Source organism: Chelonoidis abingdonii, chromosome 24 (assembly GCF_003597395.2).
Source record: "Chelonoidis abingdonii isolate Lonesome George chromosome 24, CheloAbing_2.0, whole genome shotgun sequence".
In the NCBI taxonomy this organism is placed as follows: Eukaryota; Metazoa; Chordata; order Testudines; family Testudinidae; genus Chelonoidis; species Chelonoidis abingdonii.
In genome coordinates this window covers 6,551,748-6,568,768 of record NC_133792.1, presented here as the reverse complement: position 1 = coordinate 6,568,768, position 17,021 = coordinate 6,551,748, and positions in this window count along the sequence as shown.

The following is a 17,021-nucleotide window of genomic DNA, read 5'->3' as shown; positions in this document are numbered from 1 at the left end:
TATTAATAACATAAAACAAAATCCTGGGTTCTTTTCATCAGAAGATCTCAAAGGGCTTGACAAAAGCAGGCAAGTATCATTATTCCTGTTTTACAGACAGGGAAACTGACATATTGATAGTTTAGATTATTTGTCCAAATTTATACGTATTGAATCAAAAACAGTCAGGGATAGACGTTGGTTTGTAGCTCTGTGATCCAGCCACAACTATCTGCCTCGGAAAGGTTGCACTCCGTGTTGAAGATCTGGAGAGCGGAAGAAATTTTCGGGAAAGTAGCAGCACTTTATTGACTTTAATATAGGGCTGTTGATTGCAGTTGACTCATGCAATTAACTCAAAAACATTTAACGAGATTTAAAAAATTAATCACGATTAATCACAGTTTTAATTGCACTGTTAAACAATAGAATACCACTTGAAATGTATTAAATATTTTGGGATGTTTTTCTACATTTTTAAATAGATTAATTTCAGTTACAACACACAATACAAATTGTACAGTGCTCACTTTATATTATCATTTTTATTACAAATATTTGCACTGTTAAAAGGATAAACAAGTACTGTTGTGCCATCTCTTTATTATGGAAGTGCTACTTACAAACGTAGATTTTTTTTGTTACATAACTGCACTCAAAAACAAAACAATGAAAAACTTTAGACCCTACAAGTCCACTCAGTCCTACTTCTTGTTCAGTCAACCACTAAGACAAACAATTTTGTTTACATTTACAGGAGATAATGCTGCCCGCTTCTTATTTACAGTGTCACCAGAAACTGAGAACAGGCGTTTGCCTGGCAGTTTTGTAGCTGGCATTGCAAGGTATTTACATGCCAGATATGCTAAACATTCATATGCACCTTCATGCTTCGGCCATCATTCCAGAGGACATGCCTTCCATGCTGATGATGCTTGTTAAAAAAAAAATGTGTTAATTAAATTTGTGACTGAACTCCTTGGGGAGAATTGTATGTCTCCTGCTCTGTTTTACCCAGCATTCTGCCATATATTTCATGTTATAGCAGTGTCTCAGGATGATACCCAGCACATGTTGTTCATTTTAAGAACACTTTCACTGCAGATTTGACAAAACGCAAAGAAGGTATCCATGTGAGATTTCTAAAAATAGCTACAGCACTCGACCCAAGTTTTAAGAATCTGAAGTGCCTTCAAAATCTGAGAGGGATGAGGTGTGGAGCATGCTTTCAGAAGTCTTAAAAAGCAACACTCCGATGCAGAAACTACAGAACCCGAAAACCACAAAAAGAAAAATCAACCTTCTGCTGGTGGCATCTGACTCAGATGATGAAAATGAACATGCATCAGTTGGTTCTGCACTGCTTTGGATTGTTATTGAGCAGAACCCGTCATCAGCATGGACATGTGTCCTCTGGAATGGTGGTTGAAGCATGAAGGGACATATGAATCTTTAGCGCATCTGGCATGTAAATATCTTGCAATGCTGGCTACAAACAGTGCCATGTGAAACACCTGTTCTCACTTTCAGGTGACATTGTGAACAAGAAGTGGGCAGCATTATCTCCTGCAAATGTAAACAAACTTGTTTGTCTGAGCTGAGTGATTGGCTGACCAAGAAGTAGGACTGAGTGGACTTGTAGGCTCTAAAATTTTACATTGTTTTATTTTTGAATGCAGTTATTTTTTGTACATAATTCTACATTTGTAAGTTCAACTTTAACGATTAAGAGATTGCACTACAGTACTTGTATCAGGTGAACTGAAAAATACTAATTTTTTACAGCACAAATATTTGTAAGTGAGCACTGGACTCTTTGTGTTCTGTGTTGTAATTAAAATCAATATATTTAAAGATGTGAAAACATCCAAAAATATTTAAATAAATGGTATTCTATTATTAACAGTGTGATTATTGCGATTAATTTTTTAATCGCTTAACAGCCCTACTTTAATAATGAAAAAAACCTACAAATATGCTGACAGGCATTGTTTATGGAAGATTATGTAAGTATGTTGATGTCTACTCACAGCCAGGAGGAAGCAGTGATATGGAAAAGTAACCAAGAGTGTATCTTTTGTCCACTCTGTATTATGGGCTTTGTTCTTTGTTTTGTTAAACTCTGACACATTTGAGAATCATTGACACATTCCATGCAGTGCCTGGGTCAGCAACGTGAGCTCAGTGCCACCATCTGTTAAAAAGTGGAAACTCTTCAAAAATAAGAAAATTAGAAAAAAAATGTTCACAGACATTTATTGCGTTTAGAAAGGAATTCATTTATCTTGCTTTAGCTTTCCCCGGATATCATGATGAATTAGTTTACTCTCAGGAACTTTCAGAAAGGGATTGTGAGTGAATATTCACTGAAAACCACTTTACAATGTGTACTTATGTAACCTACAAGTGAGTGTGTGAAACAGGTCCCTCTCTGTGCCCAACCCACAGAGGATAGGAGTCTGTTACAACAGTGGCTCGGGAGCCTTGGCTCATCAGTTCAAGCTATAGCAGCTCGTGCTGTTAGCTCTGGAGGTCTCTGTTTCAGTCCCAAGTGTGTTGGCCTGGATTGCAGCCTTCACACTTGCAATGGAAGCCTCATTCTTCAGGTTACATTCATGAGATACGTTTTTCCATTTAGATCATTTCCCACTGCCACCTCTCTGCACTGGTCAGTTACGTATCACATCGCTATGGTTAAAGTTCCTTAACTATCCACCTTTCCAATCCTCCAGCAGCAGAGAACTGTTCTCAGTGTCACTGTGCAGAAGTTCAACAGCCCCCGGATGAGTTCAGCGCAGTAATTTGCTTAGGGACGAGTGGCAACAACAAAAAAGAGCCAATACAGGGAGCCCCGTTGCTCCTTTGAACATTGCGGCCAGACACAGCCGTCCTGACAGCCCCGCGGGGACAAGATTTTTACTTCCTGCTTGTAGGATGAGCAGGCCAGGGGACAACATTATGAACTCTAACAGTGAGTAACACAAATGGTTAATCCGTCCCTCAGTCAGAGTCAACAGTGATCCCTGAGATTCTCAGATTCTAGCCCCTCGCATCCTCAGGCCAGTAGATGAGGAGACAATGATTCAACCAGAAATCCCCTCACTCTCTTTAAGTGCATCTTCTTATTGGCCATCGTGACCTTTGACCTGACTATTTCCATAGTTTAAGCAAGAAGGAGATCTGTATAAACCTGGAAAAGGGCTTGGTCAAAATCAGGGGAAGCACAACTCCAAAGGATTCTGGGAGGTTTTCAAACTGAATAAAGTCTAATTTTCAACTTTGTTTGCCAAACCTAATTTACACTTTTCACTTTGTCGATGAGGATGATGCTTCTAGGAAGCTGAGTCAACCTAGGAGCACTGTTAACAAGTCAAGGAGGTGTAGCCAAGAATAAAAGATTTGAAGTATAATTCATCTCTGTATCCTAACTGTAAGAATGAATATGGTAACACAGGGCCTACAGCTTAGCCACACAATGGCTTAGGTCTGAAACAGGTTGGCATGACAACCTGACCAAAAGATAACCCTGTACCAGTAGGGTAAGATTACAGTTCTGATGTTCTGGAAACTATGAAGCAACAGACTGAAAAATATGTCCCAATGTGCTAATTAATACCACTGCATGCCGATAGTAACATTTTATGGGGATTCTATAATAACCTCACGTTTTTATGGCAACTCCTTGACACAGATGTTAATGAGAATAAGTGGAACTAAGGGGATAGCCCATGAGAATTGGGGCACCCCTAAATTAGTGGGGTGTCAAACTATGGATAAGGAAAAAGGGATTGGAACACTTATACACCCTCTTGTGTGCTTCTAGGGTTTCAGTCTAATGACACAGAATAATTTTCCTTATGCTGTAGCCATCAGGACACCAAACCCTTACAGACCACTGGGGTCTAAGAGATCAATATTAATCAACCAATCACCAATTCATCAGCAAAGCTGGGTGGGGGAAGCAAAGGGATAATAAACAATTGGAAAATGTCCTCATTGTCCAGGACTCTTGAGGAAACGTGAGAAGAGGTTCCCATGCCAGACTGGATGAGCTGATAAGGTGTTTGAGTGAAAAGCATGAGGGAAAATAGGATGTTTTAAACTTTTGTGATGAGATGTACCACCCCTGCATTGGTGAAGCGAGGGTTAAAGAACTGATCTGGGCCCAAGAGGCCATGCCCCCTCACCACTGCTGGGCATGCTCCCCGTGGAGAGAGCATTTAAAAGAGAGCAATTCAGCTGCTCAGTCTGGGCTGACGGTGGAGGAGAGCAGTAGAGTGAAGCAGACTCCTTCCGGGAAGCCACCAGGACTCCACTCTGCCAGGACTGAGCCTCATAGCCAAGTTGCTGGAAGCCTGATGACTGCAGGAGCAGAAGGTGATAACTCTCTGTGGATAGTGCAAGAGACTTTAGAGACGGATCAGAGGGGAACATGGTGAGGACCATAAGTCTGACTCATGAAGATGGCAGAGGGACTGCAACAAGGGTAAGAAGTGACCCAGGGAGCACACTTAGGGGTATCAGGCCCTGATCACTGTGTGAGGGTTGGTGGATAGGTTGGACCAGGTTTCCCCTACCAACCCCTGCAGTCTTGCCAGTAGGCAACACTATCTTGAACTATACCTGTTAGGCAAAGTAGCCATTGGACTCTCGCCGGTGGGCAGCAGCATCCTGAATCTTAACTGCTATGCGAGGCGGCCTCTGGACTCTCACCACTGGATGACACTCCCCTGAACTGTAACTACAAGGTAAATTGACCCTTGGACTCACTATGAGGCATGACCCCCTGGAGTATCGCCATTAGGTGGTACTGCCACTGGCAGCACAGAGCACACAGCCAACCCCTGACACCCTTGCAGCAGGTGGGTTTGAGTGAGGTCCTGCCTGTGCTATAGGTCTGGATTTTCATTCCACACGGGTGTAAGTCAGGAGTAATTCTGTCAATATCAAAGCAATTACTAGTGCTGGTTGGAAATTTTAGGTCCTTTTTTTTTTTTTTTTTTTGGACAGAATATTACTTTTAGTTTAAATGGAAATTTTTGTGGAAATATTTCCATTTCTTCAGAATTGTCTTTTTTTTGTCATAAATTCCAAAGCCAAAATCTTTCCTGTGTTCAATTTCAGTTTTTGATGAAAACATGACAATTTTCAAGGAAAATTCAACATTTTTGAGTGGACAAAATAATTTCTCAACCAGCTCTAGGCATTACACTGGTGGGAGGGAAGAATCAGTACATACACGACTGTATTTTTGTCCTGTGTTTGTGATGCCTTCATCTGACTCCTGGAACAATAAACGTGGGTGAGTTTGTCTACACATTAAGGGTTTTTTCCCCATAGCACAAGCATGAGAGAACTTCATCTGCACTGACCGCCCTTCTAGCAATGAACCAAAGCCTGGGTATTGTTTGAAGAATCACTGTATTTCCAAAGAGCCCATCTTTTGGATAAGACAAAAACCAGAGGCCCTGGTAGCTCATGTTGAGTAAATGACTTCCTGGCTCCTTCCTAAAGCACAGAATATTTATCCCTGGCACCCTGGCCAAATTCATTCTTGGCCAAGTCCATTCTGCAGTCTGAGTCCCACCACCGGAGTTCCAAGAGAAGCTATTTCTCCTTCTTCCTCTGGTCATATACTTGCACTTCCACAAAAATACCCTTGGAAGGAGGGAATTTACTGCAAAAATGCTGGGGCTTCTGAAGGAGATTAATTCATCTATGTTGTCCCCATGATAAGTAGGTCTTATAATGATGTGATGTAGGCAAACTTCATGGTCTGAAATCTTAAAGTCTGAGGGTGACCTCATTTGGCTGAAGGACAAGGCCTTCCTGATTTAGTTACCTTATGTATAGAGCTCCCTTTGTGTTCCCCAGAATCCCTTAGTATCTCTCTTCAGGGGTCAGTTATTTGGTGTCCTGCTTTCCATGCCTTATTACAGCAGTTCTGTTAATGATCCTCCACACAGACACATCTGAATGAAACCTTAACTCAACAATATAAGGGAGTTTGGAGCCTCATCCAACTCCCACCAGTGTTAAGGGGAGTCTTGCCATTTACCTCAGTCAGAGTTTGATCAGGACCTAAATGAAAAGTCCCTGCAGCCAACCCTTAAAGAGAACTGGGCTGCTAATCCATTGACAGTTATGCAAGAATCTTAGAGGTGACACAATCTGATGTTTACACACTTTTAAAGATAGGCAACTTTCCATCCAACAGTACGAAGGAGAAACAGCTGGGTAGCAGGAGTCAGTGCATGGAGCCTGTTGGCAGACCAGAAGCAAAGTGAATTGCATTTTTGTAATATAGATTTAAAAAAACCCTCGCAGTGCTGAGATGCTAACACAGCAACGAGGATTAGAAGACAAGCAGAGCTGCCATTGCAGAGATCAGCACTAGCCCTGGGGAGAGCTGCCCAGCAAACCCTCTGTCTAGCAGCAGCAGTTTGAGAGGCTGAGGACACCTGCCCAGGTGAGCGAGACACACTTGCTAGCTTTTAACTGCATGGATCTGACTAATCCCCACGTCGGAAATATCAAATGAACAATTTATGAGATTCTTTGTGTCCAAAAATGAAGTTGAGAGGTTAGTTCCTCATGTTTTAAACACATTTTGGAGCAGGACTCTCAGACTCACTGTGTAACAAACCCTGCTTAGCCCCTGATTCAGCAGAGCACTTAATCAAGTGCTTGTGTTTAAACGTGTGCCTAAGTCCCATTGAAGTCAAGAGGGTCAGGGGCCAGGAGCCACCCATTAGCACAGCCTATGGAGTACCATCCTCACTGCTCCAGGCTGACGGCACTGGCAGACCAGCTCACTGATCTTGGCGTGCTGATTTCTCTTAACGAGTGGTGGAGTTACGCCTGTGGCCTGCCCTCCCCAGAGCCATCTATGGTATCTAGAATGACAGGCCTGTTCCAGAGCACGCTGAAGTCAATAGCAAGGCTCCCATTGTCTTCAACAGGCTACGGAGCAGGCTCTGTTCTCCTACCTGCTTTTGAGAATTGTCTCGCTCCTTCAATCTCGTGGCCTCCCTTTCCTTTTTCAAAAGAGACTCTTCACACTTTGTGGCACAGTTTCCATGTATCTTGGTTCTTTAAAGCTCAGTATTATCCTGCTGTGAGCATGGATTTCTCTATACATTGGTCTTCTCTCCATTTCTAAAACATAGTTGAACTCGTTAAGTTCTCCCATCCTTGGTGTACTGGGCCCATCTGGTGGCTGCAGGGAACATTGACGATCATTTTAAATATCCACCTGATGCTTAAATTGAAGAGACACATTTAAAATAAGTTCCAAAGAGACCGATGCACAAGTTTACATGTTTCTTGGAAACTCTCCAGATCCAAAGTTCTTTACAAAATACTTTCATTATACATTCCGTCCTTCCGACAGGGGTGAAGACAGTGGGATGCAGATAGAAATCGGTATCCACTGAACTGCAGGGCTCTCCCAGGAACTGCAGAATGTGGGGCTGCCACTCCCAGGAGCCAGCGCCCTGCGCCAGCAGCTGCTCCAGCGCAGCTCTACCACCCCCAGCCCTCTCCTCCAGTAGGGCTGGCCAGACCCCAGACAGGAGATGCAGCCGTGTGGATGGGCTGGGTGTGGTACGAAGGAGCTGGTGGCACAGGGCACTGACTCCTGGGAGTGGCAGCCCCCCTTCTGCTCCTTTCACCGCTGCGGTTCCCGGGAGAGCCCTGAGGTTCAGCGGATACAGATTTCTATCCACGAATATAAATTTGCATCCGTGCAGGATTCTAGTCATGGAACATTTTTTGCAAGGGGGAGGGGTGGGATGGGGAGTCAGTACTGTACCAGTAAAAGTTAAAATCTACTTGCACCACTGCAAGTGAGGTACATTGGTGGATCCCTCTCAATTTAGATGAATGGGGATTTTTTTTGTATAAGAGGGTTTGGTATAAACAGGTGTCTTAGTTATCTCTTCTTTCCATTGCCTCCACGGGTACTTCTGCACAGCACATATACCCAATGTGTAGCTCAGAAGAGCCTCCGTTCTCCTAACGAGCCAGCGGGTTACTCCAGTCCAGCTGCATCTTTCCCATTTGCTTTCAATCGGTAGAAAAAGGGGATAATAGGCCCCTGCACCAAAAGGTGAGAGACCTCTGCTAATACTTCTCACTGCAGAATCTGCACCTGCTTTTGTGGTGCCATTTGCTGCAATGGAGAGACGATGAGAGCATTAATAGAGAACAATCATGATATAGCGAGTGCTTTTAAGATTCCCTAACAGCTACAAGAAATTTCTGTAATTCTGACTTCTTGCTGCACATTTGCAATGTACAGAACAGGGATCTTCAGTTATTCTATATGTTAGATTGTACAGCTCCTGCATATCTCTATAAGCAATTTGGGGCAAGGATCACCTGTGTTTGTACAGCATCTAGCACATTGGGGTCCTGTCCATGTCTGTCTCCTGGGCACTACTTCAATACACATCAAAGGGCAGATCCATATTACATACCACAGCTGGTAAAATATTTTAAAAATCCAGATCATCATTCGACTGTTCTACACATTTCATTCATCCAATTAAAGATCAGAAACAATATCATGTGACTTGGCATGACCAGCTGTCACAGCATAAATAACAAATATTAAAATTGAATGATCAGTCACCTGACAATTGTTTCAAACTATTCACCGAATCCCTTACAAAGAACAAATCCATGTGTAGAAATTAGGATTGCTAGGCAACAGATTTAGACACCAAATAATTTATTAAATCTTTAACAAATACATCAGCCAGATCAATTACATACTCTATCATCTGTGCCAGGTTCATGCTTTGGTGTGACTGACAGCATATTTATAATGGAGCTTTGATGAGGAATTGGAGTGTTTTCTTCTAACAGTGCATAATTAAAACCAATAACTGAACTGGGCAATCTGATCAGCGTGTGAGCATCTGGTGAAACAAGGATACGAACCTGTGCTCTTTCTTTGGGGAATCAAGGAAACATGGAGAACTGAAGCCAAGAACCTATCTACAGCATAGGTCCAGCACAGGCAGCAGCAATGCAAGCTTCCATACATTGCTTAGCCAGACCAGTGCTGGAAAGGGCTCTCTGGAGGGATGAGAGGAGTCTGTTACATTTTTCACACATACAAAGAGCAACCATACACTTTCCATCCAAGTGTTTTTTATTTTAAAGATTATGGGGCAGGGGACAACCAAACAAGAAAGAACAAAAGTTAAGTCTCCCTCAGCATCTCCTCTGTAACGTGTTGCATCACGCCAGGTCCACCTCACAAAATGGCAGCTGCCCCTGAAGTGCTCAGAATCCAAAGCATCACAGTTACAAAGCTACGTGCATCAGTCCTTTCTCTGGCTGTTAAGATTGGCCTGAAGAGTGCCAGTTATGATGGTTGTTTTGCAATATACCTGTCCACTAGGCATTGAGACCCAGCAGCCCATTTCGCATAAGCTGGAATTTGTTTCCTTTTTGAATCATTACTGCAGGGTATACACAATGAACCTGCGCTGAATTTGCTTGCCCGCAATACTGAGCGCTCTATTATTTCTGTAATAATTTCAGTTTTAAGAGACAGAATTAATCTAACTGTGCTGCAAGAATCTGGCTAATGTGCACGTGTACCTCTGCTCCCTAGTGGCTCAAGGCCTACAGAAGATAAAAGCTTTCCCACTGCTAATGAGTAAGCCTGTTTCGCCTTATCTCAAGTACTTGTGCAGACTGCCATCTTGTGTTCTGTGTCTGGTGCCTCCGGTTTGCGCTTCATTAGATGACTGTGACGTGTACATATGCCACTGTGAATTCAGTACAGGACTGGTATGGAGTAACAAACGTTGCAATATCTGGAATAACAGCAGATGTAACATTTTGACAACAGACATTTCATTGTTTGGGAATGAATCTGGCCTAACAGTTATAATTAGGGTTGGAACAGGATTGGATTTTTATTAGTAAATGTCAACAAATATCAATTTCATTGTACACACACAAACTGACCAATATTCCGATCAATCATCATCAAAATGTACAGATGGGCAACGTCTGAAAGTGCTGCTTGAGAACTTACCAGTTTGCTTTAAGGATATTTACTGTATAAATTTGACGCTTTGTGTTTTGGCCTTTATAAAGCTTTAACCTTTTGAATCTCAACATCCCTGGTCATTAAATAATTATTGTCTAACCTGCCGCAAAATCTCCCACAACGGAAAATTTAAATTGTTTTTAAAAAATGCTTAAAACAAACACCAAATAAATACGTCAAAATTATAAGAAAATAAAACTTGAATTCTGCCCAGCCTAATTGTAGTGTAAAAAGTAAAGAGAGAACTCTATTTCTAACCCATTTAAGGTCAATTTAACTCCTCTGCTCTACGGTTCTCATGTGGGGGCTAGGAATCCTAGGGGAAGTTTTTTCCTGACTTGGTTCTTTTTCTATCTGCAACTGATCTTTATTTAACTCTTTTTTTAAACATGTTACGGCTGTGCAAGCTGATTTTCAGAGGTCCTGAGCGCCTACAACTCCTGCTGCAATGAAAGGACATTGTGTGCACTGAGCACTTGCAAAATCCTGTCCATTTTGCAGGCTAAATACACTTTAGGGCGCCTGGCTTTACACGTTCAACTTTTGGAGGTGGCCTAAATCTCTCTCTTCCAGCATGTTGTAAAAGGGTATATGCCATCCCTGCACACCAGCTCTGCAAGTCAGCCCCACCTTACTTTGCCCCAATTGGGGCATTAAAATATTCCCTATAAAGGACCTAAGCCAGTAGAAGCCAAAACAAACCAGTCAAAGTAAGTATGGCTCCTTTAATGAGATTTCAGGGAAGGAGCAATTACTACAAACTGTTCATGAGGATCCTAGTTCAGGTCTCCCAATTAAAGTCTGAACCAGGTCAGGTTAGTCTCCCTGACCCAGAAAAAGAGCTCACCATCTCTTGTAGACTGGATACCTTTTCGTCCTCTCTGCTAGGCCTCTCTGGCTTTGCAGGTTCCTCCAGGTCTCCTTGTTACACAAGCTCCTTCTGAGCCCACTAATCCTTAATGACAGCCCAGCTAGATAGGGAGTATCTGCACCCTCCTCAGCTGCAACATGCACAGAGCAGATGGGCCCCAGCCCACTGGCGAAGGGGCAGTGTCTTGTCTTGTTTAATCTAGTTTCTTTTGTTTGACAAAATTACTTAAGTGGTGTGAATGGATCAGCCCCAATCACAATGAAAGAAATGCACAGTGACAATTCTTCAGGCAAACCCAGCCTAACAAACATGTCCTTAGAGTTCCTTCAAGACACAAATAGAGACTATAGAGCCCCTCTAATTTGTCCAAATTAAATTCACTCCATCACACGCAGTCTCTCCCCGTTGCTCAGGGAAGGTACAGAGACAATCTCTGCTGGCGTTTACACCGGTGTAAAGCTGGAATTACTCTGCGGAAGTCAGTGGAATTAGCCTACATTTCCAGCAGTGTACCTTTGAGCAGCATTTGACCCTTGACGTCTGATTGTGGAATTGAGTTCTCACACTGCTGGGACTTTTACCGAGACAACAGACGCTACAGAAAAGACACCAGTAAATTCTCATTTGGCTTGTGTTCAGTGGGGCAGGAGGGTGGTGTGACCAGTCGAAAAGGGACCCTGGCGGCTCTGGTCAGCACCGCTGACTGGGCTGTTGAAGGTCCGGTCGGTGGTGCTGTGGAGCTCAGGCAGGCTAGTCCCCTACCTGTCCTGGGGCACCGCACTGTGCTCCGGAAGTGGCCAGCAGGTCCGGCTCCTAGGCAGGGGGGCCACGGGACTCTGCGTGCTGCCCCTGCCCTGAGCACCAGTTCTGCACTTCCATTGGCCTGCGGGTGAGAGCAGTGTGCACCATGGAGCCTCCTACTCCCCGGGCCTGCTGCCTAGGAGCTGGACCTGCTGGCTGCTTCTGGGGCGCAGCGTGGTGTCCCAGGACAGGTAGAAACTAGCCTGCCTTATCCCTGCTGCACTGCAAGCGCACGCCCCAACCCTGAGCCCCAACCCTCTGCCCCAGCCCTGAGCGCCCCCAAACCCAGAACCCCTTCCTGTACCCCAAACCCCTCATCCCCAGCCCAGAGCCTGTACCCATCCTACACCCCAACCTCCTGCCTCAACCTCTGGGCCCCACTCCCCAGCCCAGAGTCCACACACCCCTGCACTCCAACCCCCTGCCTCAACCCCTTGGCCCCACCCCCCACCTGGAGCCATCTCCTGCACCCCAAACCCCTCATTCTTAGCCCAGAGCCCTCACACTCCCCTGCACCCTAACCCCCTGCCTCAACCCACAGCCCCCTCCCACACTCTGAATCCCTTGGCCCCACCCCCAGCCTGGATCCCCCTCCTGCATTCCAAACCTGTCATCCCCCGCCCCACCCCAGAGCCCACACCCCCAGCTGGAGCCCTCCCCCCCTTCTGCACTCCAACTCCCTACCCCAGCCCAGAGCCTCCTCCCACACCCTGAACCCCCCATTTCTGGCCCCACCCTGGAGCCAATACCCCCATTCAGAGCCCTCACCCTCCCCCAAACCCCAGCCCAGTGAAAGTGAGTGAGGGTGTGGGAGAGCCAGCCACCAAGGGAGGGGTAATGTAGTGAGTGGGGGTCAGGGCATGGGGGAAGGGGCAGGGGGCGGAGCAAGGCTGCTTGGGTTTGTGCTGATAGAAAGTTGGCAACTCTACAGGAAGGGCCTTCTGGGACAGGGCTTGGGGTCGCAGGGCATGGTCTCCCCAGTTTAGTAAACACACCCTCACCTCCAGCCCACGGCTCACTCATATGACTCCTGCCCTTTGCAGCAATAATTTGCATAGGAGCCTTTCATGGAGCCAAAGACTCCAAACATGGGCCCACATTAATGCTGTTTCTGCAGTCTCGATACAAACCGTGTCAGTGCCAAATGAGCTTTGGGTTTGAATGCTTCCCAGCCAGGCACTGAGATAAAACATTTATAGACAGAAATTCCAGCTCCAGCAGGAAAGTAAAATAGAAGCAACTGCATAGCTTGAAGCTAGTTCTTACGTAGGTTGCGCTCTGAAGAGTGACTCAAAATCAGTTCTTCTTTTCCAGCACACATCCTCCCTTTATGCATTTGCAGTCAGATCTGATGGGTTTATTGACCAAAATAATCATTATTACCCATTGCGAGCACTGTGAGCAGTTCAGAGCCAAGGTGGCTATGGGAAAGGGAAATGCAAACTGCTCTTTTCTCCTGCATCATCAGCAAAACTTCTAAGCAAGGTCCAATGTCAGTGTCACATTCTGCACTCACCACTCCTCTCCAAATAGGGCGACCAGACGTCCCAACTTTATTGGGACTGTCCCGACATTTACTTGTTTGTCCTGCGTCCCGACTGAACATCGGTCAGGATGCAGATTGTCCCGATATTTTGCCCTCCAGCGCACACGCAGAGGAGGCTCGCACCCCCCTACCCCAACTCCACCCCAGCCCCACCCAGACTCTGCCCCTCCCTGCTCAAATCCCCACCCTGGCCCTGCCCCCTCACTGCCCTAATGGAGCCCTCCCCAAATCCCTGCCGGGGCCCCACCTCTTCCTCAAGCACGCCTTCTCCTCCCCACTCCCTCCCAGGCCTGCGCTAATTAGCTGTATGATGGTGCAAGCGCTGGAGGGACGGGGGAGAAGCAGGACGCGGTAGCCAGCTCAGGGGAGGTGGAGGCGCAGGCGCAGCAGAGATGAGCTGGTATGGGGGAGGCGGGGTGGGGAGCTGCCAGTGGGTGCTCAGCCCCTACCAATTTTTGCTTTTGTTTCTTCCTCCGCTGCCAGCTTTTGGTTCTTTGCTGTTGTTGCTCCGCCGACAAACCTCCTGCCGCGTCCCGATATTTCACGTCTCTCATCTGGTCACCCTATCTCCAAACGAAGGGAGAATTGAGCCTGAAAAATCTTTATTATTGCTGATGATGGGTGAGCAGCAAAGAACCCCTCACATCCCAGACTGAGTGTGCTGGGCTGGCAGCTCCTGATTTTACTTGCAGACTGAGCTGGAGCAGAACTGGTTGGGAATTTTTCAACAACCAGGTTTTTGTCAGAAGACACCAATTTGTCAAAACTGAAAGTGTTTGTGGCTTCAGCTTCATAGAGCTGGAAAAGTCATTGCGTTCAGTCTCCTGCCTTCACAGCAGGACCAAGTATTGTCCCTGACAGATTATTTTGCTCCAGATCCCTAAATAGCCTCCTCAAGGATTGAACTCACAACCCTGGGTTTAGCAAGCCAATGCTCAAACCACTGAGCTATCCCTCCCCATCCATCCAGATGCAAAAAGCGTTCATGGCTTCAGCTTCATCCTGATGCAAAAAGGGAAAACTATCCAAACTCAAATATTCATGGGACCAGAAAATCATTTCCTGCACCACTGAAATCTGGAATCCCTGAGACAATGGTTGTGGGAACGCCACAATGCTACTTTTACAGCCAGTTTATAGACGAGACTCTCAGTTTAAATGGAGCTGAGATGAAGTTCACTGCTGCAGACATTATGAATGTAAGAAGGTATCTGTGACATTCAGTATAGACTCAGGGTATCCGGCATTCTGCAGGCCTGCCTGCCACTAGTGACATGTTGTAGGTTCTTCCCCAATCTTGCCTTTCCCAGGAGCCTGAGGCATCACTGACAGATCTTTCCCTTGCTGGTGGCTCTTCCCCCCCCCGCCCCCCCGCTTGAAAGTGCAGGGATAAAAACCTCAGGGATTTTCTTCTCCCCTCCTCAGAGGTCCCACACTGAAAACTTACCCCGGGAGGAGTACTCAATGCACAAGAACACAACACTCTACAAACAGCACAGCAGGCTGGGAATGTGCTGCTTTGTTCAGCTAAGTAACAAACTCCCACTAACTAAAGGGGCAGGAGTGGAGCGTGGCTCCATTCCAAAATATTCAGTTAACTGCTTTGCTACAAAGCTAAAACAAAAATGTGACCCTTCTCTGCGCTGAAGGTTTCCAATTCCAGAGACAGGCGGATGAGTGGGTGGGTTTTTTGCATGACTGGAATTCCTAGAAAGGTTTTGGCAGCTGGCTCTCTGAGTTCTGGCTACGGAACAACAATATTCATGTGTTAATAGCCAATGGTAAGGAAACCACTGATGCAGTTTTGGTTTCACAGTCTCCGCGAAGCAGTCTCCCTGCCCTTGGTGACAGATAAATCTGTCTCTCTCCTGGCTCAAATCAAGATGGGTTCAATGTAAAGATGAGGTTAACGTGCCTTAAGAACAAATATCCAACATTTGAATTTCCCCAAAAACCATCCCTGGGTATTCCTGAGCTGGGCAATGTCACCTCATCATGGAAATAACCCCTCCCAAATGCCAATCACTCCCTGAAGTCATTATCCCTCTTCATGGGTTCTAGGTCTGGGAATGACAGAAAAGCTCATCAGACCCTCGCTGGGTAAGAGGGTCAGCTGGCAGCAAAATCCCTAACCCAGCTGTGAGATTTCAAACACATCCAGGCCCCCAGCATTACCGGACAGCTCAGCTCTGTCTCTGGTTCCATTCCTTTCCCCTGCCCTTCCCTTTGTTCCTGATGGCTCCCTCCTGCCTCCCTCAGACTTCAGATCCAGAACTCCATCCTAATCACTAAAAAGAACAGGACTACTTATGGCACCTTAGAGACTAACATTTATTTGAGCATAAGCTTTTGTGGGCTAAAACCCACTTCATCGGATGCATGGAGTGGAAAATACAGTAGGAAGATATATATACACACAGAGAACATGAAAAATGGGGAGTGCCATTCCAGCTCTAATTAAACTAATCAATTAAGGTGGACTATTATCAGCAGGAGAAAAAAAAATTGTAGTGATAATCAGGATGACCCATTTCAAACAGTTGACAAAAAGGTGTGAGTAACAATAGGGGAAAAATTAGCATGACCCATCCACCCCCAGTCTTTATTCAAGCCTAATTTAATGGTGTCCAGTTTGCAAATTAATTCCAGTTCTGCAGTTTCTGGCTGGAGTCTGTTTTTGAAGTTTTTTTGCTGAAGAATTGCGACTTTTGGTCTGTAATTGAGTGTCCAGGGAGGTTGAAGTGTTCTCCGACTGGTTTTTGAAATGTTATAATTCTTGACTTCTAACTTGCGTCCATTTATTCTTTTGCGTAGAGACTGTCCAGTTCGGCCAATGTACATGGCAGAAGGGCATTGCTGGCACATGATGGCATAGATCACATTGGTAGATGTGCAGGTGAACGAGCCCCTGATGGCGTGGCTGAAGTGATTAGGTCCTGTGATGGTGTAGGGAAAGGTTTAGGGAGACCAGAGAGTTTATCAGGTACTCAGAATCCTGATTGGTGGCAGCGAGATAAGATCCAAGCTGGTAATTAAGCTGGGAGGTTCATGCTAAGCACCCAGATTTTGGATGCTAAGGTCCAGATTTGGGACAGAGGCTTATGATACAACAAGGAAAGTAAAAATGCCACTAGCCGTCACCTTCAGTCCCCAACTAAACATCTCCAACGCATCATGAAAGATCTACAACCTATCCTGAAAGATGATCCCTCGCTCTCACAGATCTTGGGAGACAGGCCAGTCCTTGCTTACAGACAGCCTCCACAACCTGAAGCAAATACTCACCAACAACCACACAACAAAAATACTAACCCAGGAACCTATCCCTGCAACAAAGCCCGTTACCAACTCTGTCCACATATCTATTCAAGAACAAAGGAACACCATCACAGGACCTAACACTTCAGCCACGCCATCCAGGGGCTCGTTCACCTGCACATCTACCCAATGTGATCTATGCCATCATGTCCCAGCAATGCCCTTCCGCCATGTACATTGGCCGAACTGGACAGTCTCTACGCAAAAGAATAAATGGACGCAAGTTAAAAGTCAAGATATAACATTTCAAAAACCAGTCGGAGAACACTTCAACCTCCCGAACACTCAATTACAGACCAAAAGTCGCAATTCTTCAGCAAAAAAACTTCAAAAACAGACTCCAGCCAGAACTGCAGAACTGGAATTAAATTTGCAAACTGGACACCATTAAATTAGTGAATAAAGACTGGGTGGATGGGTCATGCTAATTTCCC